This window comes from Pseudochaenichthys georgianus, chromosome 14 (genome assembly GCF_902827115.2).
Source record: "Pseudochaenichthys georgianus chromosome 14, fPseGeo1.2, whole genome shotgun sequence".
In the NCBI taxonomy this organism is placed as follows: domain Eukaryota; kingdom Metazoa; phylum Chordata; class Actinopteri; order Perciformes; family Channichthyidae; genus Pseudochaenichthys; species Pseudochaenichthys georgianus.
In genome coordinates this window covers 412,986-438,869 of record NC_047516.1, presented here as the reverse complement: position 1 = coordinate 438,869, position 25,884 = coordinate 412,986, and the positions used below count along the sequence as shown (strand labels likewise).

General features: G+C 41.4%; 2 non-coding genes across 2 annotated transcripts; both read right to left on the bottom strand.

The window, feature by feature from the left end:
* Nucleotides 1-19,773: 19,773 nt before the first annotated feature.
* trnav-aac (transfer RNA valine (anticodon AAC)) lies at nucleotides 19,774-19,846 on the bottom strand. Its single transcript has one exon. It is a non-coding gene; the product is annotated as a tRNA-Val (tRNA).
* Nucleotides 19,847-21,151: 1,305 nt separating this feature from the next.
* trnav-cac (transfer RNA valine (anticodon CAC)) lies at nucleotides 21,152-21,224 on the bottom strand. The gene has a single exon. It is a non-coding gene; the product is annotated as a tRNA-Val (tRNA).
* Nucleotides 21,225-25,884: the final 4,660 nt, after the last annotated feature.

The window sequence follows — 25,884 nt, the reverse complement described above, 5'->3', positions numbered from 1 at the left end:
ATGCTTTTATGGATTTAGAAAAAGATTTTATTGATTTAAAAAATAGTTGTATGTATTGATTTAAATTGACATGCATCCGCTAAGAAAAGTAGTCCGTTGTTACTGTTTGAACTAACGTAACAACGGCAGGAACTGCTTCTATAGTGTTTTTGAGGAGCTTTTTGATTACAGATTTGAAAACATCGTTGCTTGCTTTAAAAGTAGCACAATTCATTATGTGAAACCTTGGAAAGTATCTAGATATCCCTGCCCTAATGTCAAAAGTAAGCCAAAAGTAAGCTCTTCTTGGTGAGCCGAGCCAAATGATCCGGCTCACCAAGAAGAGCCGGAATTCCCATCACTAGAACGAATGGCTTCTTCTGCGAGGATTTATAAAAGCAGCTGGAATCCCTTAAGTTGCTATTGGATAAAAAAAGTTAGGAAACGCCCCTATAGGAATAGCCCCTATAGGAAACGCCCCTGTACGATCCGCCCCTATACGATCCGCCTCCTTGCGGTCTGCAGACCCATCTGGAGTTGACCGCAGTCTCATGGTCAAAAAGGTAAGGACCAGGTATATTCAATCATTTATGCTGATCATTTTTGTATTAAAAGTATGTATAAACTTCACGTAGGGTGTGACTCAAATGTGTCAAGGTTGGTGTGGAGGCTTTTGCTCGTATGACTCTCACTAGTATTACATTGCACCAAGTCACGTGTAATTTGCATGCATGGCCATAAGCGGGAAATCAGGTGTAGATGAGTTGCAGCTGTGTTAGCCAAAACTTTCCAAAAACGCTATTTTGAGTTCAGTCAGCGCGAGTGACCAAGGTAAAGCTAGATAGCTACTGATGTTGGAACGGTTATTACAATTTTCAATAATATTCGTTTTACGTTGTCTTCTCTTATTCTCGTGTTCTTGTCTAGCTGCTAGCTAGCTCTATGCTAACACTAGTTCGATGCTATCGCTAGCTCTATGCTAACGCCCCGTTTTTTAACTAGCTTGTTAACTTGCTCACTGGCTATGGCAATTAGCTAACCAACATGTCCCATTTAATTAAGTGCCAAAACTGCTTCTGAATGAGAAGAAGACTGATTTGAGAGGCTAATCAAGCTATAGCTGTTAGTTAGACACGTGGTGAGGACAGGAGGTGACTTGTTTATATCAGTACAGTTGGATCACAAAAACCTGCATGAAGAGGCTAAGCCTACTTAAATGAGTGGTTGCGTATTTAAAAATTCCAGACATATATATATATATATATATTGTTCCAGACAGAATCTTTAGATTTTTAGATGTGGCAGCTAAAAAAAGTTAACTGCTAACATTATTTCCATTGTGGTTTCTTTAAGAAGACTCATCATGTTGCTGAAGGTAAAATACCAGAGTACCAAAAAGTACATCAGGTTAAATCTGGGGTTCACCTATCTGGAATTCATCAATGAAGGTGAGTAGCCATCTTGTGTAACAAATGTACAGCTTTGCAGAAGCAAAAGGATGTGTGGTATTATTTTTGATAACTTTATTAGCTTTGGCCAGCGGGGACAATATGATTTTTGCTGCAGGCCTTTTTTAGTTTATTTTGATTTCCAAAATATGCTTCCTATTTCGGAAACCGTTTCCAAATCCCCTCACCTGAGTTAACTTGCTTAGTAGTTTGGCTTAAAGATGCAGTATTTAGAATTCTGTGTAGATTTGGCATGATTATAATAATAATGACTTTAATTAAATTGTCATTCATAATATGTACAGTTAAAAACCTGCCTCTTGTATTTTTCTCTGGTGTCATGCTAAACTTCCTAAAGTCAAACGCAAGTTTGGGCTTTCTGATGCGGCTGAACTTCAAATCTTTGATGAAACTGACACAGCAGTGGAAGAAGACATCCTTCTTGAACTGGTGGAGGCCAATCCGGATTTATGCCTGACAGTACGTGACAGCTTAGGTGAAGGTAAGCTTATATGCATAATCGGCTGCACAAACGTGTAAAGATGAGACTCCTCTATACTGTCTGATCGTTACGAGGTAGATTAACTCAAAAACAATGCTTGCAACCAATAGGTCAGCATCCACTTGCCAACACAATTAATACAATGCAGGTCTCCCTTGAAAAAGAGATCTATTATATCAATGGGACCAATCTGGTTAAATAAAGGTTTGAAAAGAAATGAATGTAGGTTGGGTTTTAACAGCATGTTTATTTATTGACTTTTCATTCCAGTATAATAATTTTTGTGCAAAGATGGCATTGTTTGTCAGAGCACTTCATCCTTCTGGGATTTCATGAAGAACAGCTCCAACGCCTGTGTGTATGGGAACGCCTCTGGTGCTGGTCCGTTGTTCTAATGATTTTGTCCTGGAAGACCGAAATATACACTTAACGATATCTCTTGTGTGAGCAGATGGTAGAAAGGGCTCTGCTTAAGAAACCTGGAGGTGATGATGTCCTGGAAGAGTACACGTCAGACAATCCACTGAAGCTCAGCACTCTGAGACAGCTTGTGGACATATTGGCTAGCCATAGGACTGAAATGCATGGGTAAGTATTTCTGAAACGCATTGTTCTTAAAAACAATCTAACTAAAATGGTTTGTTAAGAAGTATGGTAATGGATGTTCTAAAGGTGTGGCATTGAAGGAACTTAGGTGTGGAGCTAGCAACATCACTGGGGCATTTTGATTTAGTTTTGTCTTTGCTCCAAAGGACGATTCCTTCCCGTAAACAGAAGGAGAAGTATGCCCTGGGAATCATTGGTCTCTTTCCGTCCCTGAAAGATCCCTTTTCTCAAAAAGGCAATGAGGTTTAAACCTTCTTTTTTTTACACAATAAAATTCAAGACTGCCTTAAGGACTTAAAAAACGTGGATGACCTTAAACTTTTGATGTTAAACACGACCAAAACTGAAGTTATTGTACTTGGCCCGAAGAATCTACGAAACAAATTATCTAAAGACATACTAACTATGGATGGCATTAATTTGGCCTCCAGTGAGACTGTAAGGAATCTTGGTGTTATATTTGATCAGGATTTATCCTTTAACGCCCACATAAAATCAATTTCAAGGACCGCCTACTTCCATCTACGTAACATTGCAAAATCAGGCATATCTTGCCTCAAAACGATGCAGAGAAACTAGTCCATGCATTTGTTACTTCTAGGCTGGATTATTGTAACTCTTTATTATCAGGGAGTACCAAGAAGTCAATCAAGTCGCTTCAGCTGATTCAAAATGCTGCGGCTCGTGTACTAACCAGAGTTAGGAAAAGGGACCACATTACTCCTGTTCTGGCTGCCTTACACTGGCTCCCTATAGAACACAGGATAGAATTTAAAATTCTTCTTCTCGCCTACAAAGCCCTTAATGGGCAGGCGCCATCTTACCTTAAAGAACTCATTATACCCTACTGTCCTACTAGGGCATTGCGTTCCAAGAATGCAGGGTTGTTGGTTGTTCCTAGAATCTTTAAAAGTACAATGGGAGCCAGAGCCTTTTCTTATCAAGCTCCACATTGTGGAATCAGCTTCCAGTTGGTGTTCGGGCGGCAGACACCCTATCCGTTTTTAAGAGTGCACTTAAGACCTTCCTTTTTGATAAAGCTTATAGTTAGGGCTGATTAGATTCAGCCCCTAGTTTTGCTGATATAGGCTTAGTTTGTCGGGGGACATCTTACTTCTTCCTTCTCTCTGTCTATACCCGTGTACACTCATGTTCCGATTAACCCAGCTTCCCCAAATGTCTTTCTTTTTGGTGTCTATATACGCTGGGATCCGGAGTCATGGATGATCCTGCGGTCCTGTGTCCTGGATCGCGAGCGCTGGATCTTGAGTCGTGGCTGTGGTCCTGGATCATAGGTCCTGGATGGATATCCTCGGGTTTCATCTTCCTATTATACACACATGCATTTCCAAACATTTGGACTACCTATGTTGCAAATGTATTATCTTTTCAATTTACACACGGCATCTATTGCACGTCTGTCCGTCCTGGGAGAGGGATCCCTCCTCTGTTGCTCTCCCTGAGGTTTCTCCCATTTTTCCCTTTAAAACTGGGTTTTCTTTGGAAGTTTTTCCTTGTACGATGTGAGGGTCTAAGGACAGAAGGGTGTCGTATTGTCATACTGATATTCTGTACACACTGTGAAGGACCACTGAGACAAATGTAACATTTGTGATATTGGGCTATATAAATAAACATTGATTGATTGATTGATTGATACACGCAGCTTTGGACTTAACCCTTTCATGCATGAATTATGAAAGCCTCAGTCAGGATTTTTTTACCAAGTGTGTTTATTGCTCTTGGGTAGTGCTGCGTACCGGTCCGCCGAACCGGTACTGGACTTGTAAAAAGTTTCGGTTCAAGTCCGGTTAAAACCGGAACGTCGGGAACCGGTACTTGGGACTCGCAAAAAAAAACTAGCACTTACGTATATTCTGGTGTCTGTGGTTATTTAAACATTCCCTGATAAACTTTATTCAGCGTCAATAAATGAGTGCTAATCCCAGTGTACAACATCACATGTCCTTTCACCTTCGATTCACGGTTTGAAGATGTAGAATTTCGCCACATGCTAATGCTAACCGGAAGTGAAGAATTTTCAGAATAAAAGTATTAAGTTAAGTTAATAGTGTGAACTTCTGTTTTTTTCAGAATAAAACTGATTTAAATTAAATAGTGTATTTAATTCAAAATGACGCCATATCAACATTGATTTTAATTTCTAATAGTATGTATGTACATCACTATGTATGTAGTATGTACTGTATCATGTCACATGTAGAGTTATAGAAAGACATGGTGTACAGACAGTACAGTACACTCTGACTGTACAGTCAGTCACTACAGTGTAGCCTATACTGTATAGTAGGTGTGTAACAGTGTAATGCGTATAGTCTACTCTACACTCTACCTTTCAGCAACGCTTTAGGGATTTAGGCTCAGTCAGCTCAGGGACTGTTTGGTTACTTTAGTTTGGTAAATGAAATACATGTTTGAACTTTGTAGTAGTTCACTGCAGTTGCTGTCATAAGTCATTTGTAGACTAAGTGGCAAAAAGTGTTTTTTTTACATTTGTACTTTGTAGAGAAATGTTGACACAAGTTGGAAGGGAGCGCAATAAACCTGACGAGTTTCAATTTGAGTTGATTATGAGTTAATTTTCAATTGATAATTAGCTCACAATAAGTTCACTTTAGTTACTCGCACAACTTGACACAAGCCATGGGTTCAGGTCCGGACTTATAAGTCCGGACCTGAACCTGAACCTCTGGACTTGAGTCCGGACCTGAACCTGAATGTGAGTCCAGGTACGCAGCACTACTCTTGGGGCATGAAAACGAGATTTGAACTTTTTTTTTTTTTAATCTAATGTCCACAGTATGACAGTTGGACAGTATGCGTTCAGGGTTTGAACTGAAGAGATGTACATTTTGAAAAAATTATAAATAAAGATGTGCAAACTTAAAATCACATTATAATAACATAAGTATATTGATTTACGGCCCAAAAAGATATTGCAGATGAAGTATTTTCAAGAATAACCAGGGCCAGGGGTCAGTTTGAGGCCCCACGCACAGTTATTTGATGAGTGCTAGTGGAGCCTCGCAGCGGCGAAACCGTGCCGCACCACCCTAATTGCGCCACATAAGCGCATAGGTGCGCCTCAGATGAGGCCCCCTCCACAAGGTGAGGCCCCCTCCACAAGGTGAGGCCCACTCTACAAGGTGAGGCCCACTCTACAAGGTGAGGCCCCCTCCACAAGGTGAGGCCCCTCCACAAGGCGAGGCCCCCTCCACAAGGCGAGGCCCCCTCCACAAGGTGTGGCCCCCTCCACAAGGTGAGGCCCCCTCCACAAGGTGAGGCCCCACACAGGGGCATGACCTGCCTGTAGGGAGGGACGGCCCTGGGATCAAAGCAGCAGTACCAGTACGAATTGTAGTTGAAATATAGCCGTGGTGACGTCCACTGTAGTGAAGAGGTGGTTAATCATGATTTCCTGCAAACATAACAATACTTTGATCATTTATGAATGATATGATTCCTTAGTTGTTACTTGATGTCACCAAATGTTTATACCTGAGGGGACGCTTTCCATAAAAGGATTGGCAGGATATAGATGGTGACTTGGTCCACGTGGCTTTTCGTCGTCCATCTTGGTTTAGAGACATCATGCACTCACACTGACTTGGCCCTGAGTGGCAGAGTACGGTGATGCAATAGGGCCATGTCGTGGCTGATGCTGCAACTATGCAAACAAGAACAATGCATATACAAGAAAACACCTTTTGAATAGCTGTCCACTGTAGTGACCTCTTTACGTTTATATGATTGAGTTACTTATTAAAATCTGGTGTCATATCTGATTTCTTTAATACTGATATCAAAAATGCTATACAACATTTGAAGTTAGTAATGATGTTGCAGAAAAACTTAAAGATAAATGAGTGATAGACCTTTCTAATGTTTTTGAAACTTCTACGATGGGGAAACAAAACATAGGATATTTATCGTGGCGCCTCAGGACCATGTCCAGAGAGAATCGGACAACACGCCGTCAACAGGCTCTGCCTCATCAGCTTGATGGAGAAGCTTGCAGGGAGGCGTTATCCTTTCTTGTTCTCTCTCCCGATGAAACAGCTGTTGTGTATTTTATTATGTGAAGCACTAAATGGTTTTAGAAAAATATCGACTCAGCCATGGGCAGGGCCGGATTAACCATATGTTGAACTATGTGGCTGCGTCCCTGCTTTTGACAAATAGGTGTGCAATTTGACATGCCAGATTGACTGAAAATTCTAAATATTGGTCATGTTGGTAGGATTGGGTAGGCGTGGTGTTACTTGTTGGGTTGGGGGGGGGGCCATGAGCGCTCAGTGCCCAGGGGCCCCTGCAGGTACTAATCCGGCCCTGGCCATGGGGCGTTTTGAGTCTGTGACCGAGCTGCGTCTCATTTGAACATAAACGTGCTCTCTTTATGTTATTTATATATGTATTCATTGTGTTTTATGTATATTAATGTAACTTGTGTATATCATGTACTGCCCAAATAATATAAAATAAAGTTTTCTAAAAAAAGAAAAGAAACGGAGGACATTTGAACGAGCACATAGCGAGACCCGGAAATGAGAGGAAGAGGGAAAGGAGGAATTATCTTCTTCAATATCGAAGAATAATCTGATAGAAAATGTAAACATTATTCTAAGTATAGTTGACGGTTTGATGATTCGTTCTGAACGACCTGTTCCAACAAACTCGAAAATGATTGGAAGAGGAAAGGAAGGAGGTGAAAAAGGGTGAAACAAAAAAATACAAAATATATAAGAAAAGGTCTCTTCCTGGAAGCATACATTCACAGTAAACATGTATTCAGTATGGTAGCTGTCTAACCTACCCAAGGCGACGCCCCTGGTGGCAACAGATTACATAGTGACAATACATGTGCTCACATCAACTGGTAGCTAGCTATGTGTGTGTAGCAGGAAGGGGCTACAGATTTATTTTCGTCTCGTAACCCTCTCGTGTAAAATATATACATTAGCTAAACCCAAACTTAGCTTTCATCAAAGATTCTTAATGAGAGGTTGAAACCCGTCTCTGCTTTCATGGAAACCCCAGAAACTGGTTGTGGCGGCTGCTGTTCTTTACTGAGTGGTTAGTATTATCCAGAGATGGAGCACTCGAGTCCTGGACTCGGACTCGAGTGCCGATTTTCGGGACTCGTGACTTGACTCGGACTCGCTCACTGATTGACGCGACTCGGACTCTGACTCGTGAATTCTCCCGCACGATGACTTGGACTTGGACTCGGACTCGAGCAAGTTTTCTCTGGAGTCTGATGTCCTCTGTGTCCTGGCGTGTGCACCTGCGAGGCGAGTTCACGTACTGGGCGCGCCCCCGCTGCTATACCAGTCTAAAGATCCAGCACACCCCGCATCGTGCTGTATGCTTTTAAAGATTTCGTTTCCATTTTGGGAAAGAGCAGCGCAAAATGCACGGACTCGACTCAGACACTCCTTGGATGACTCGGACTTGGACTTGGACTCGGACTCGACTACGACTCTAGGTGACTCGGACTTGGACTCGGACTCGAAGAGTGGGGACTCGAGAGTGACTTGGACTCGTGAATTGGTGACTTGACTACAACACTGGTATAATCCATGTTGGGTCCATTTGTGTTGGCCAGTGTTAGGTAAGTGCTGGTTTTGTACCCTACATCTATGTCAAGCTGTTCAACGTTCTACTAACACTATTTTATGTAGTTATAATATAAGATAATACATTGCGAGAGCTGAGGCAGGCTATACAAGCGTATCTGTTTGAATGTCCTTAAATTACAGTATTCCAAACAGCAGAACTTCTGTGTATGTGATGTGACTGACAACCTGACATGGCCTTTTCCCACACCTACTACTTGCCTGATCAGCCTGCTCTCAGCTTTCTCATTTCTCTGTGTTGTATTGAAGCAGTGTCCTAAATGTAAAATGACTGACATTTTGTTTTAAGAACTGTCACCTGTGGAGATTGCAGTGGCAAAGTGTTCCTGTGTAGCTGGAACAGCACTCTGCAACCACAATGTTGCACTGCTGTTCCAGACCGCACACTACTCCACACTCAACCTGGCTGCTGTCCCCCTGTCCTCAGCTGCTGTCCCCCTGTCCTCAGCTGCTGTCCCCCTGTCCTCAGCTGCACTGAAACAGAGCAGCGATGGCACAAGCCAAGAACCATGGTAAGTACAGTATGTGTTCACATCCACGGTTTAATGAGTATTTCCTTTGTGCCAAGAGCTGATCTAGTATGTTGCATCACGACCTTTTCAATTCTTTTTGTAATTAATAGGGTGGAAACCAGGCAGAGTGAGTGACATGGTGTTCACTTCCACTAAGCCAAAGCAGTTTACAGTTGCTGACGGTGTAAGGTAATATCTATTGTCCTAAGTAATTGTATGTAGCCTGCTACAACTTTGTGATTGTTGTCTGAGTGTAAAATTGTTCTTAAAGTCCTAATTATCATAAACATGTTCAAAGGAGTACACGTTACAAGGCCGTGCGGGGGAGCTGCCAGACCCAGATGTCCTCAAAGTCAGCGAGGCATACAAGGACTTCTCAGCAGACATCGCACCACGAAAAAAAACGAATGGCTCTCAACTCAACGACTAACACTCTTTCAGAGGATATGTTGGAAACACATTATATATTTTTTGCATCTACTTTCTGGATATTGTACATCTGTTCATCTGTTATATAAACTAGCATTACTTAAATATGCAGAGACTAATTGAAATGTTTAAATATGTATTTTCCCCCCGATATAACATCAACCTATGTTTTGTAAAAGTATTATTAATCTGTAAAATGTTATCATATTGTGGATTTATTAAATTATGTATTTTCCTTTGTTATTTGTGTGTGCGTTTGTTTTGAGGATATAATTCATTAGTACCTAAACATAGTATAACAGTATACAGTATAACTGCTTTTTGTAATGAAATACACAATTGGTTTGGGAGCAAGAAACCTTTAATCGTTGTTGCCCAGGCTTGAAATGAATGGAAACGTATCTCCCGATTATAACATTGTGTAACTTGCTGCTGTTAAATACCGTCAAACTATGTGCAATATATACTTTATATACATTATGCCATTTTTAATAACTGTAATTTATACCGGGCTGCTAAATCCTAAGAACTGCTACAGGATTTGATTTGTACACAGCAAATTCTGTGGTGTTAAATAGTGTAGATTTTTCAGTGTAAATTATTTCGAGTGATAAGTGTAGATTTGGGGGTTCTTTTCAGTGCTGAAAAGGCTCTAAGGCCGGTTGATTGCATGCACTCCAGTTGGAGTTAATTACACTTCCGGTTTTAATGCGCCTTTTTTCTGAGTCCAACAGTATCATTTTTATTAAGGATGTATCGCTAAAAATCATTTTATCTCATCAAATATAGCAGAAGTTGCATGATTTTGTTCTCAGGAGGGAATTTGAGAGTATTACCCAGAAAAAGACAGTAGAAGTACTTCATTTTATTGTACTGAGTCAAACAGTGTTAGTTTTTTTAAGAACTCATGGTAAAAATCATTTGTATCGCATGAAGCAGAAAAAACATGCATTCTTTTACTCTTGCGTCAGTGCCGCTTCTCAGCGATTACCGTAAAGGCGCTATAAATCGCGCACTCAAAATGAAGAACTGCTCATTTGCCAAGCAAATTTGAGAGACGGCTGAGTTGACCAATAGAGTCTGGCTTGCAGACCGCAGCAAGGAGGCGGATCGTATAGGGGCGTTTTCCTATAGGGGCGTTTCCTATAGTGAACGACGGGAGCCGGCTCTCGCCCGCGAACGAGCCGTTTTGTTGTTTGGCGGAGGGATCTAGATCGGCATGAAGGCCACATTATGCAATGTGCAATGTGGACATTATCCCGCTTATTACACATGGCCACATTCTCAACAAAGTAACGACATGACTCCCAATAATAATTGAAATGCTTTTATGGATTTAGAAAAAGATTTTATTGATTTAAAAAATAGTTGTATGTATTGATTTAAATTGACATGCATCCGCTAAGAAAAGTAGTCCGTTGTTTACTGTTTGAACTAAGTAACAACGGCAGGAACTGCTCTATAGTGTTTGAGGAGCTTTTTGATTACAGATTTGAAAACATCGTTGCTTGCTTTAAAAGTAGCACAATTCATTATGTGAAACCTTGGAAAGTATCTAGATATCCCTGCCCTAAATGTCAAAAGTAAGCCAAAAGTAAGCTCTTCTTGGTGACCGAGCCAAATGATCCGGCTCACCAAGAAGAGCCGGAATTTCCCATCACTAGAACGAATGCTTCTTTCTGCTGCGAGGATTTATAAAAGCAGCTGGAATCCCTTAAGTTGCTATTGGATAAAAAAGTTAGGAAACGCCCCTATAGGAATAGCCCCTATAGGAAACGCCCCCTGTACGATCCGCCCCTATACGATCCGCCTCCTTGCGGTCTGCAGACCCATCTGGAGTTGACCGCAGTCTCAGGGTCAAAAAGGTAAGGACCAGGTATATTCAATCATTTATGCTGATCATTTTTGTATTAAAAGTATGTATAAACTTCACGTAGGGTGTGGACTCAAATGTGTCAAGGTTGGTGTGGAGGCTTTTGCTCGTATGACTCTCACTAGTTTACATTGCACCAAGTTCACGTGTAATTTGCATGCATGGCCATAAGCGGGAAATCAGGTGTAGATGAGTTGCAGCTGTGTTAGCCAAAACTTTCCAAAAACGCTATTTTGAGTTCAGTCAGCGCGAGTGACCAAGGTAAAGCTAGATAGCTACTGATGTTGGAACGGTTATTACAATTTTCAATAATATTCGTTTTACGTTGTCTTCTCTTATTCTCGTGTTCTTGTCTAGCTGCTAGCTAGCTCTATGCTAACACTAGTTCGATGCTATCGCTAGCTCTATGCTAACGCCCCGTTTTTTAACTAGCTTGTTAACTTGCTCACTGGCTATGGCAATTAGCTAACCAACATGTCCCATTTAATTAAGTGCCAAAACTGCTTCTGAATGAGAAGAAGACTGATTTGAGAGGCTAATCAAGCTATAGCTGTTAGTTAGACACGTGGTGAGGACAGGAGGTGACTTGTTTATATCAGTACAGTTGGATCACAAAAACCTGCATGAAGAGGCTAAGCCTACTTAAATGAGTGGTTGCGTATTTAAAAATTCCAGACATATATATATATATATATATTGTTCCAGACAGAATCTTTTAGATTTTTAGATGTGGCAGCTAAAAAAAGTTAACTGCTAACATTATTTCCATTGTGGTTTCTTTAAGAAGACTCATCATGTTGCTGAAGGTAAAATACCAGAGTACCAAAAAGTACATCAGGTTAAATCTGGGGTTCACCTATCTGGAATTCATCAATGAAGGTGAGTAGCCATCTTGTGTAACAAAATGTACAGCTTTGCAGAAGCAAAAGGATGTGTGGTATTATTTTTGATAACTTTATTAGCTTTGGCCAGCGGGGACAATATGATTTTTGCTGCAGGCCTTTTTTAGTTTATTTTGATTTCCAAAATATGCTTCCTATTTCGGAAACCGTTTCCAAATCCCCTCACCTGAGTTAACTTGCTTAGTAGTTTGGCTTAAAGATGCAGTATTTAGAATTCTGTGTAGATTTGGCATGATTATAATAATAATGACTTTAATTAAATTGTCATTCATAATATGTACAGTTAAAAACCTGCCTCTTGTATTTTTTCTCTGGTGTCATGCTAAACTTCCTAAAGTCAAACGCAAGTTTGGGCTTTCTGATGCGGCTGAACTTCAAATCTTTGATGAAACTGACACAGCAGTGGAAGAAGACATCCTTCTTGAACTGGTGGAGGCCAATCCGGATTTATGCCTGACAGTACGTGACAGCTTAGGTGAAGGTAAGCTTATCTGCATAATCGGCTGCACAAACGTGTAAAGATGAGACTCCTCTATACTGTCTGATCGTTACGAGGTAGATTAACTCAAAAACAATGCTTGCAACCAATAGGTCAGCATCCACTTGCCAACACAATTAATACAATGCAGGTCTCCCTTGAAAAAGAGATCTATTATATCAATGGGACCAATCTGGTTAAATAAAGGTTTGAAAAGAAATGAATGTAGGTTGGGTTTTAACAGCATGTTTATTTATTGACTTTTCATTCCAGTATAATAATTTTTGTGCAAAGATGGCATTGTTTGTCAGAGCACTTCATCCTTCTGGGATTTCATGAAGAACAGCTCCAACGCCTGTGTGTATGGGAACGCCTCTGGTGCTGGTCCGTTGTTCTAATGATTTTGTCCTGGAAGACCGAAATATACACTTAACGATATCTCTTGTGTGAGCAGATGGTAGAAAGGGCTCTGCTTAAGAAACCTGGAGGTGATGATGTCCTGGAAGAGTACACGTCAGACAATCCACTGAAGCTCAGCACTCTGAGACAGCTTGTGGACATATTGGCTAGCCATAGGACTGAAATGCATGGGTAAGTATTTCTGAAACGCATTGTTCTTAAAAACAATCTAACTAAAATGGTTTGTTAAGAAGTATGGTAATGGATGTTCTAAAGGTGTGGCATTGAAGGAACTTAGGTGTGGAGCTAGCAACATCACTGGGGCATTTTGATTTAGTTTTGTCTTTGCTCCAAAGGACGATTCCTTCCCGTAAACAGAAGGAGAAGTATGCCCTGGGAATCATTGGTCTCTTTCCGTCCCTGAAAGATCCCTTTTCTCAAAAAGGCAATGAGGTTTAAACCTTCTTTTTTTTACACAATAAAATTCAAGACTGCCTTAAGGACTTAAAAACGTGGATGACCTTAAACTTTTTGATGTTAAACACGACCAAAACTGAAGTTATTGTACTTGGCCCGAAGAATCTACGAAACAAATTATCTAAAGACATACTAACTATGGATGGCATTAATTTGGCCTCCAGTGAGACTGTAAGGAATCTTGGTGTTATATTTGATCAGGATTTATCCTTTAACGCCCACATAAAATCAATTTCAAGGACCGCCTACTTCCATCTACGTAACATTGCAAAAATCAGGCATATCTTGCCTCAAAACGATGCAGAGAAACTAGTCCATGCATTTGTTACTTCTAGGCTGGATTATTGTAACTCTTTATTATCAGGGAGTACCAAGAAGTCAATCAAGTCGCTTCAGCTGATTCAAAATGCTGCGGCTCGTGTACTAACCAGAGTTAGGAAAAGGGACCACATTACTCCTGTTCTGGCTGCCTTACACTGGCTCCCTATAGAACACAGGATAGAATTTAAAATTCTTCTTCTCGCCTACAAAGCCCTTAATGGGCAGGCGCCATCTTACCTTAAAGAACTCATTATACCCTACTGTCCTACTAGGGCATTGCGTTCCAAGAATGCAGGGTTGTTGGTTGTTCCTAGAATCTTTAAAAGTACAATGGGAGCCAGAGCCTTTTCTTATCAAGCTCCACATTTGTGGAATCAGCTTCCAGTTTGTGTTCGGGCGGCAGACACCCTATCCGTTTTTAAGAGTGCACTTAAGACCTTCCTTTTTGATAAAGCTTATAGTTAGGGCTGATTAGATTCAGCCCCTAGTTTTGCTGATATAGGCTTAGTTTGTCGGGGGACATCTTACTTCTTCCTTCTCTCTGTCTATACCCGTGTACACTCATGTTCCGATTAACCCAGCTTCCCCAAATGTCTTTCTTTTTGGTGTCTATATACGCTGGGATCCGGAGTCATGGATGATCCTGCGGTCCTGTGTCCTGGATCGCGAGCGCTGGATCTTGAGTCGTGGCTGTGGTCCTGGATCATAGGTCCTGGATGGATATCCTCGTGGATTCATCTTCCTATTATACACACATGCATTTCCAAACATTTGGACTACCTATGTTGCAAATGTATTATCTTTTCAATTTACACACGGCATCTATTGCACGTCTGTCCGTCCTGGGAGAGGGATCCCTCCTCTGTTGCTCTCCCTGAGGTTTCTCCCATTTTTCCCTTTAAAACTGGGTTTTCTTTGGAAGTTTTTCCTTGTACGATGTGAGGGTCTAAGGACAGAGGGTGTCGTATTGTCATACTGATATTCTGTACACACTGTGAAGACCACTGAGACAAATGTAACATTTGTGATATTGGGCTATATAAATAAACATTGATTGATTGATTGATTGATACACGCAGCTTTGGACTTAACCCTTTCATGCATGAATTATGAAAGCCTCAGTCAGGATTTTTTTACCAAGTGTGTTTATTGCTCTTGGGTAGTGCTGCGTACCGGTCCGCCGAACCGGTACTGGACTTGTAAAAAGTTTCGGTTCAAGTCCGGTTAAAACCGGAACGTCGGGAACCGGTACTTGGACTCGCAAAAAAAACTAGCACTTACGTATATTCTGGTGTCTGTGGTTATTTAAACATTCCCTGATAAACTTTATTCAGCGTCAATAAATGAGTGCTAATCCCAGTGTACAACATCACATGTCCTTTCACCTTCGATTCACGGTTTGAAGATGTAGAATTTCGCCACATGCTAATGCTAACCGGAAGTGAAGAATTTTCAGAATAAAAGTATTAAGTTAAGTTAATAGTGTGAACTTCTGTTTTTTTCAGAATAAAACTGATTTAAATTAAATAGTGTATTTAATTCAAAATGACGCCATATCAACATTGATTTTAATTTCTAATAGTATGTATGTACATCACTATGTATGTAGTATGTACTGTATCATGTCACATGTAGAGTTATAGAAAAGACATGGTGTACAGACAGTACAGTACACTCTGACTGTACAGTCAGTCACTACAGTGTAGCCTATACTGTATAGTAGGTGTGTAACAGTGTAATGCGTATAGTCTACTCTACACTCTACCTTTCAGCAACGCTTTAGGGATTTAGGCTCAGTCAGCTCAGGGACTGTTTGGTTACTTTAGTTTGGTAAATGAAATACATGTTTGAACTTTGTAGTAGTTCACTGCAGTTGCTGTCATAAGTCATTTGTAGACTAAGTGGCAAAAAGTGTTTTTTTTACATTTGTACTTTGTAGAGAAATGTTGACACAAGTTGGAAGGGAGCGCAATAAACCTGACGAGTTTCAATTTGAGTTGATTATGAGTTAATTTTCAATTGATAATTAGCTCACAATAAGTTCACTTTAGTTACTCGCACAACTTGACACAAGCCATGGGTTCAGGTCCGGACTTATAAGTCCGGACCTGAACCTGAACCTCTGGACTTGAGTCCGGACCTGAACCTGAATGTGAGTCCAGGTACGCAGCACTACTCTTGGGGCATGAAAACGAGATTTGAACTTTTTTTTTTTTTAATCTAATGTCCACAGTATGACAGTTGGACAGTATGCGTTCAGGGTTTGAACTGAAGAGATGTACATTTTGAAAAAATTATAAATAAAGATGTGCAAACTTAAAATCACATTATAATAACATAAGTATATTGATTTACGGCCCAAAAAGATATTGCAGATGAAGTATTTTCAAGAATAACCAGGGCCAGGGGTCAGTTTGAGGCCCCACGCACAGTTATTTGATGAGTGCTAGTGGAGCCTCGCAGCGGCGAAACCGTGCCGCACCACCCTAATTGCGCCACATAAGCGCATAGGTGCGCCTCAGATGAGGCCCCCTCCACAAGGTGAGGCCCCCTCCACAAGGTGAGGCCCACTCTACAAGGTGAGGCCCACTCTACAAGGTGAGGCCCCCTCCACAAGGTGAGGCCCCCTCCACAAGGCGAGGCCCCCTCCACAAGGCGAGGCCCCCTCCACAAGGTGTGGCCCCCTCCACAAGGTGAGGCCCCCTCCACAAGGTGAGGCCCCACACAGGGGCATGACCTGCCTGTAGGGAGGGACGGCCCTGGGATCAACAGCAGCAGTACCAGTACGAATTGTAGTTGAAATATAGCCGTGGTGACGTCCACTGTAGTGAAGAGGTGGTTAATCATGATTTCCTGCAAACATAACATCAATACTTTGATCATTTATGAATGATATGATTCCTTAGTTGTTACTTGATGTCACCAAATGTTTTATACCTGAGGGGACGCTTTCCATAAAAGGATTGGCAGGATATAGATGGGTGACTTGGTCCACGTGGCTTTCTGTCGTCCATCTTGGTTTAGAGACATCATGCACTCACACTGACTTGGCCCTGAGTGGCAGAGTACGGGATGATGCAATAGGGCCATGTCGTGGCTGATGCTGCAACTATGCAAACAAGAACAATGCATATACAAGAAAACACCTTTTGAATAGCTGTCCACTGTAGTGACCTCTTTACGTTTATATGATTGAGTTACTTATTAAAATCTGGTGTCATATCTGATTTCTTTAATACTGATATCAAAAATGCTATACAACATTTGAAGTTAGTAATGATGTTGCAGAAAAACTTAAAGATAAATGAGTGATAGACCTTTCTAATGTTTTTGAAACTTCTACGATGGGGAAACAAACATAGGATATTTATCGTGGCGCCTCAGGACCATGTCCAGAGAGAATCGGACAACACGCCGTCAACAGGCTCTGCCTCATCAGCTTGATGGAGAAGCTTGCAGGGAGGCGTTATCCTTTCTTGTTCTCTCTCCCGATGAAGCAAGTGTGTTCGAGAAGATGAAGAGAACCTTGCAACATGGCCAGGACTTAGTGCGTGACCCACAGCGAACTGCAGATGTCTTTAAAACATGTCCACGTTTTTTAGATGTCAAAGGACTGGTGAGTTTACATTTAGCTAATTTAAAGTCCAGTCTCTAAACTCTAATCTTTCATTTGGTTGGGTGTAAGCAAGGAAATGCTTAATATATTTGCATATGCGTATAATCAACAGCTAACTCGAGACGTCCTGCTGCTGTTTGGTGAAACAGCCTGCAAGATGTTTGAGAAGTGGGACACGGCTTTCAAGATCAAGATTATCAAAGAGGCCAAACACCTGACTCAGTCAACAGAGCTGTGTCGACTTCTGAACGCTTGCAGGAGGCAAGGGGCTCGGCAAAGGAGGCGCTAAGCGCCACCGCAAAGTGCTCCGTGATAACATCCAGGGCATCACCAAGCCCGCCAGGCGGCGGAGTGAAGCGCATCTCCGGTCTGATCTACGAGGAGACCCGCGGGGTGCTGAAGGTGTTCCTGGAGAACGTGATCCGTGATGCCGTCACCTACACCGAGCACGCCAAGAGGAAGACGGTGACCGCCATGGATGTGGTGTACGCTCTGAAGAGGCAGGGCCGCACCCTGTACGGCTTCGGGGGATAGCAGCTGCTGAGCCGCCGACCAAAGGCTCTTTTGAGAGCCGCCCACTCGACATGAAGACTTTCCTTTGCTCTGTGTCCTTCAAGGTCCCTCATGGTCGAGTCACATATCAAACACTTGAGAGTTGAACACTATACAACTTAATATCTCTAAAACAGGACACTAACTTACAAAGAAGCATTTAACATTTCATCTTGTTGTTCACCGTTCCTTATCTGTTCACCGAGATGAGTATTTTAATTCTATATATCAGACCCCACGGTGGATTGTGGCAGCGGGGGTCCTGTGGGTGTTGTCCTCAGTGATCTGGATGCATGTCTGATATGTTGGGAAGGCGCTTTGAACACTTGGGAAAGCCCTAAAGTAAATACCATGAATTATTAAGTCCTAATGTTTTCCAATAGTCAGGAAAGTATTCCTCAGAGCATCATTATTGGTTCTCTGAAACGCCATCCATTTATTTCCACACTTCACGTCAACTCCGTAGGCGTTAGCGTGCACGCAGAACCACAGGCACGTGGTCTTTGAGTGAGCGTTATCCAGCCTGTGTACAACCTGCGGGGTAATGACAACATCGTTCTGACTTCACCAGCGCCTGGTGAGGGAGATCCGCCGCTACCAGAAGTCCACCGAGCTGCTGATCCGCAAGCTGCCCTTCCAGCGCCTGGTGAGGGAGATCCGCCGCTACCAGAAGTCCACCGAGCTGCTGATCCGCAAGCTGCCCTTCCAGCGCCTGGTGAGGGAGATCGCTCAGGACTTCAAGACCGACCTGCGCTTCCAGAGCTCCGCCGTCATGGCTCTGCAGGAGTCCAGCGAGGCCTACCTGGTCGGCCTGTTCGAGGACACCAACCTGTGCGCCATCCACGCCAAGAGGGTCACCATCATGCCCAAGGACATCCAGCTGGCCCGCCGCGGGGAGAGGGCACTGAGACCAGGACCCCCACACAACGGCTCTTTGAAGAGCCACCTACACCTTTACAGAGTTACTATCCTACGTAATAATATTATAAAACTATAATGGTTACACTGGGACATACTTAACTTTACACTACTGTACCGTGATGAAGGAATTAAGTGGGTTTGAAATTGACTGATGTTCCTATCCCAATGAATGAGTCTCCCTGATCTCAGTTACTGTGAGGGCCAGAGTATAATCAGAATACATTCATTTAGTTCAGCCGAAACAACAGTTTGTTAACTGTGAATTGGGCAAACTATTTATGTGTGTGTGTGTGTATAAAGATATCTAAACACAACAGCCACAAGGAATAGTAATACTTTAGAGAAAGGTTGTTTTTAAGTTTATTCTAGGAGCTATCATTACAACGGTTTCCCTTTAAAAACGAGGACAACAGGTGAGTAGAGCATCGTGAGTTATTCTGTCAGTTAATTGTCCAAATTAAAAGAAAACATTTTCATTATCTCAGTCAACCCTGAAAATTATGTTCACCTTTTTGTTAATGACTGTACATGGTCGCCAAAATAAGTTAAATTCACTTCATAAGCAACATAATATATGATTACATGGTAATACATTGAACTGATTCCCCTTGTTGGTGGCTGCTGAAGAAGACCCACCTCTAGCTAAACGAGCGTTACATATGAGTCAGTGTTATGGCTTAGCATGCCGGATTAGTTTCACTAAAGACCTTTTATTCATTTCAGTATGTTTTATTTACAGGAGTTACAAGGTGGTATATATAATATAACCCACAGAACAAAAACGGGCGAGGAAACATTAAAAATGAAGTAATACATGTTCTTAATGCACAGTGTAAAACATTTTACTATTTTTAACCCATTCTTAACATGTACATTTATGTTTACTGAATTAACTATAAATAAGATAACATTGAGGTTTTTATAAAAATGATGTGTTTTGTTTAGTTGTTCATCTACTAATAAAGTTAGCTCATTTTTATTGTATTATTCCTGTATTTATTTATTCATTTTTATTTATCAATATAAAATATATTTGTACTATCATGATCCAGATGGTATTTTATGGGATTAAGTGAAAAGGAGTTCTAAAAAATTAAAACATGTTTCCGCCCGGTCTCGAACCGGGGACCTTTCGCGTGTTAGGCGAACGTGATAACCACTACACTACGGAAACTCGGTGAGAGCACCCCTAGTGGTTATGATTTATATAGCCACATCCAACCTGATTACAACCCCGAGTCTGAACAGCGCCCCCCAGATCCCTCTATTATGGTCAAAGATATATCACATCCGTAGTGATAAGGACTACCATAGAGAATGAATTAATAAAAGTTAAGGGAGATGAGCCTTACTGTCCTAGGTTTACATGTCCTAGGTTTCGAAACCAGGAGGAAACATCAATATTTATATAAGCACATGTAATATATGAAATATAACATTAATTATTATTTCTTAGCTAGTGTACATTTCAGGCGGCCTTTAAACATTGCTTTGCTTACTTAAAGGTGGGGTAGGTAAGTTTCAGAAACCGGCTCGAGTGCACTAAAATTTGAAAGTACACAGCCGAAAAGAATCCGCTTACAACGCTTCTGCCCATTCACTTTGAATGGGGTGACGTCACTTTTAGCCGAACTGCATCGTGGGAAGCGGAGCGTTGCTGGCGTGGCTCGCTGCAAAAGTTGAGCAATGTTAAACTTTTGACGCCTCGGCAGAAGCGTCAGCAAATCAAATCATATGCCAGTACAAGCTCTGCTTGTGTGTCAGGGGCGGGAGATTCATGTGATTGGTTGTTGGTCGAGTGTCAGACATGCCCGCCGGCAAGCGTCAACGCACGCCGCTGTGTGGACGAGCCGGCCCGGCTAAACGGATTGGATTGGTCGTACTTTTTACAGTATCGCGGCTTCCACAGATGAAATTTGTTATGGATTTTTTTGTCAAAGCACTTCAGATATGTATTGCTATCGGGATGTTAAGAGCATTCCATGGAATATAACAAAAAGTGTATCTCGAGCCGGTTTCTCAAACTTACCTACCCCACCTTTAAATAATTACACCAAAAGTAATTACAATAAAGCAATTATTAATTTCACATTAGCACAAACAGCTAGAAAATAAATGTTGAATTACTAAATTGCATAAGGCAAGGCAAGTTTATTTATATAGCACCTTTCAACACAAGGCAATTCAAAGTGCTTTACAAAAATGAAAGATCTATCTGATATGAAAGATGCCATTTAGATCTATAAAGGCCTTGCACTCCACTTGCTGTAGTAGTATTTACTGTATCCAAAGCTCTTGATATGATTGCTCATATTTCAAGGCATCTTTTTCCCGGCCCCTTGCTTTGGATCATTTTCATCAACCGGCCCCCATTCCAAACTAACTGAATAGCCCTGCTCTACATATTGTTATTCTTCGATCTGTGCTGCCTGTTCAATCTTTTTTATTTTCTATAAGTGGAGACAATCAAGACATAATGTGTTTCCGCCCGGTCTCGAACCGGGGACCTTTCGCGTGTGAGGCGAACGTGATAACCACTACACTACGGAAACAGATGAAAGGGATTGTGCCGCCTGTCAAACAGGAGAGCAGGGTTCGATTCCCGGTCGCGACGAGAGTTTCCCTCCACTTCAGAAAATGAAACTCACAAGGCCCAACTTAGAAAAACACATTTCAGCGATAAGAAAGGACATTTAAATGGTTTAAGAGGCATGCAATGCTTCAGGACCTGCAATGGGGATGACACTGATTGATAACAAAACAACCAATAGTTATTTTAGCACAATTCTAACATTCACATGTTCAACTGACATGCTGTGTAAATACAAGCCATTATAACTTGGGCTCTAAAATCGAGTCTCATGAAATCTTTCAATTCAAAGGAAAGCAGATTGTCAAAGCCCTGAGCCGGAGTCAAACTGAAACCTACGGATCTCGCACGGCAATAGTAAGGCTTAACTCCCTTAACTTTTACCATTCATTCTCTATGGTAGTTCTTATCACTACGGATGTCATATATTTCTGGCCACAAGCTGTATTTCGGGGGCGCTCTTTCCTAAATGATGTGACCCAAAGTGATTGATGAGCATTTGTGGGAAAAGGGATACACAAAAAGTCATTAATAACATAACTTTTCTGTGTTTTATTTTTTAGACAGGGGATAATAATCATAGAAATAGAATGCATACGTGATTGCTATTTTTTTGTTGTGTCCAATACAAAACTCAAAAATCATTTGTACTCAACATGTTTTTAATGTGAAAATGAACTCACACACTAATTAGACGAGTTAGGGAATGCAGTTGGTCAATGAATGTCCCTTTGTCTGCTGCCTTCATGGACTGTATACAAATCCTGACAGTTGGTTACACATGTTCAGAGGGAGGCAATATGTTCTATTTCTTACTTTTAATCTAGGACCATATAATACAAAAAAAACCTCAAATAATCCCCATTGCGGAATCAATGACATTTGAATTACAAGGTACATTTCTCTGCTCTTTCCAAAGTCCACAATGTATAGTTTCCAGGGTGCGCTACCCCGCAGAAGTGAATGAATAATATCTCTTTTCTCTATACTGCTATTTTTCAATCTATGCTGCCTTTTTTATCTACTTTATGTTGTGTATTTGGAGACAAGCAAGACAAAGATTTGTTTCCGCCCGGTCTCGAACCGGGACCTTTCGCGTGTTAGGCGAACGTGATAACCACACTACGGAAACTGATGAAAGGGCTTTTGCCGCCTGTCAATCACAATAGCCGGGGTCGATTCCCCGTCGGGACGAGTTTATCACCACTTCTTTGAAAGATACAATGGCACTCAAAACAAGCAGTGCTTTTGAGCTACTCGCCTTATTTCCAAGTTCTTAACAGCATCCCGGGACCTATGCACAGCTTCTCCTGTATCTGTGTTCCAGCCATCTGCCATCAAGATAGTATTCAATATCGCTAGTAGTAAACATCCGGAAAACGCTTTTGGTTTAGTGTTAGCTAAACTAGCACTTGGCGCTAGCTACAGTTAGCCAACAGGTAGGCTACATATACAGTAGCCTAACTGTGTACAGCGTTTGAAACTAAAAGCGACAGAAATGACAGATACATTAGGGTTGATTTGTAAGTAACAGCCACTGCGAAGAAGCTAACAAGCTAAAAGGCAACCACACACTACTGCTCATAGATTGTAATCGTTGCCATAGATACAGGTAGTTCTTCTTCTTGTTTAGATATCACTCGAGTAAAAGCAACACAATAACCTAGAAAATGAATGCTTCAAGTTTAACTGTTGGGCTGACATATAAACATAAATAAAATGCTAAATTAACTACGAATGTAATGTATTTTTTGCCAAAAGCAGGCGCTGTGTCGACCCCGTTTCCAGGGACAGCAGCGACGGAGGAGCAGCACCAACAGCAACAAGATAAGAGATTACATTGCCGACAACATTAGAGTAATATCACGCAACCTACATCCCGTAAAATGTATCAAACGTAAGTGGGGCTTATTTTTTCTGTGACTAAACAAATCTCATATTAGTACACTTCTTTTGTTAGTTTTGACGTCTTACACTCTGTGTATTGTTAGCTAAGGTAATGCTTACTGTTAGCTAACGTCTTTACAATATCAATGTCAGCTTAAACAGCAGCTAATGTATTACTTTTTACTTACGTCAAAGAGTTGTCAATTGTGTTTTAAAGTGTATCTTGTCAATAGAGAGGCGAAGTCCCTCCCTTTCCGGGAGCCTCCATGGGACCCCGGAAGCGTAAAATTATACATTGAAGTCAATGGAGAGAGAAAGGTTATCTTTTGATCGCGTTTGAATTGTGCCACGAATGACACATATGATGTTTGTCAATTTAAAAGAATATTTTGCAAGTCAAAAAAATTAAAATGTGTCGTAAAACTGTGAAGTTACACATTTGTTTGTGTGAAACCGCTGAGTGAACTACAGGTCTCTCGTCTCGCACAATACGCGTCACCATCACAAAGATGGCCGTCACGTGAGCAAATTTCACAGTTCTTTCAGAATGAGAATAAAAGTATAAAACGAGGTGACTACAAGTCTGGACACGTTGAGAGCTGTACATACACGAAAGGGGAGTTAGTCGGTTCTGTAAGAGCAGCGGGACCGGCTTTACAAGATGTTGGTGAGTAACATGAGTGCAATGTGTAACGTTAATGTCAGCTAGCTAACATTAGCTAACAAGGTACACTAACGTGTTTTGTTTCAGTAACTAGTGTTCTCCTTAAGAACTTCGTGGTCTCTGTGTGTGCTGTGGATAACATTAGTGTTCACAAGAACAAGGTAAACTCCCGTGTTTTGTTTTAGTTGCTCTTCAGATTGAAGCGGCCAGTTTTATCGACTATACTGTATGTGTGATCTCCTTTTACATCTCGTTGTGTCATTTGAGTTTATTTGCAGTGTGTAGATTCAAGGGTTTTGGTTATCTTGTCAATTTGTTTGGTTATCCAGGCACAGCTGTGCGTGACTCCCTCGGGTACACCGGTATGTGTTTTCCTAATGTAGAGAGCATTGATTAATTAATAAACTACACACTGAGTCTAGATCCTGACCAAATCCTTTTTTATTGTTGATCAAATGTTTTTCAAAAATGTATTCATACACATTTAGAAAAATACAATGTACAATCACAACCAGTACAACACACATTACAAAAAATACAGAAAAAACAAACAATAACAATCAGACAAAACTATGGAAAAATAACCCCTCCCACCCCCAGATCCGGACCATCCTTGTATTATTGCTCATTCAATCTATTATAGCATGCTAACAAACATGGTACTTTCTTTATTTGTACAGATCTGCATGGGAGACGATGGCGCGATGCAGAGCGCTGTCTGTGATTGTGCACGGGGGATGTACAAATGCAGCCACGCTGCAGCATTGGCAATATGTGCCATGTGGCAGATCAGCTCCACAGATGTTGAGTGCCAGTGGAGGAAGCCTGGCACTTCCAAAGTAGTCCAGCCGGTGTCTCAACTCTACCAACAGTGAGAGGAGACATACAACCCACTGGCCAGAGACATCGCCACTCAGGATGTAGACTGGTTCAGGTCTGCACTGAGGGGCGCACAGTGTGGCATGGCATGGCTTTTGTCACCTGAGCCAGAGCCGCGGCCTCAACATCAGGCCATTGTCACCGTGCCGGAGCTGGTGAAGGGGCATGGGGGGCTTGAGGCAATTCTTGCCTCAATGCGACTGAGCAGAGACCAGCAAGCTGCCATCCAGACAGCCACCGGAGGACAGCGGACAAAGTGGCAGTTACACAGGCGGGGCAGGTTGACAGCCAGCAAGTTTGGTGCTGTGCTGCGGTCGGGACTTTCATCCACTCCATGCGCGTCCCTCATGAAGAGGGTGCTCGGGGGGTACAACTTGGACGGAGTCATGGCTGTCAACTGGGGGGTTGTAAACGAGGCTAAGGGGTGAAGGCTTTTGTGCAGGCCTATCAGGAGACAGTGTTCGAGTCTGGTCTCTTTGTGAGTGAGTCGGTGTTTTGGGAGCATCCCCCGATGGACTTGTGCAGCCATCTGCCCTGCTGGAGGTGAAGTGTCCACCATCATTATATAGGATATATATATATATATATATATATATATTTGTATACATATCTGTAAATTGTATAATTTTATTTGATTTAAAAGTATTTTTGATCTCTGTCTATAAACACAAACTGAGTAAGATTGACAATAAAGTTGACTTTGAAAAATATATATATTCTTTATGAAAATAGTTGACTGTTGGAGAAATGAATCCAAATGAAACGTTGGACTGAACTACAACTACGCCTTTAAATCTCTACGGACTGTTTTTCAGTGGGATGGCAAGTTCCTATCTTTAAACATTTATTAGTTTTTTCTCAACAGATTTGATTTTCTGAAGTTAATTTAACTTAACCATGTAAGGTCATTATTAAAAAGGTACAATCAATTTGTTTAGGGTTGACTAAAATAATGAAAAACATTTCATTTGGATAATTTACTGACAGAATAAGAAACTCAATGATGCTCTACTCACCTGTTCCTTTTTATAAAGTGAAACAGTTGAAACAATAGATTTTAGTAAACTTAAAAACAACCTTCTCCAAAAGCTATCAAGGAATATACCGAATACTTATTTTCGAACGTTATTACATATTATTTGTATATAGTTTGAATGATCCATAATTGACAGAAGCTTGTGTTTACACTGAC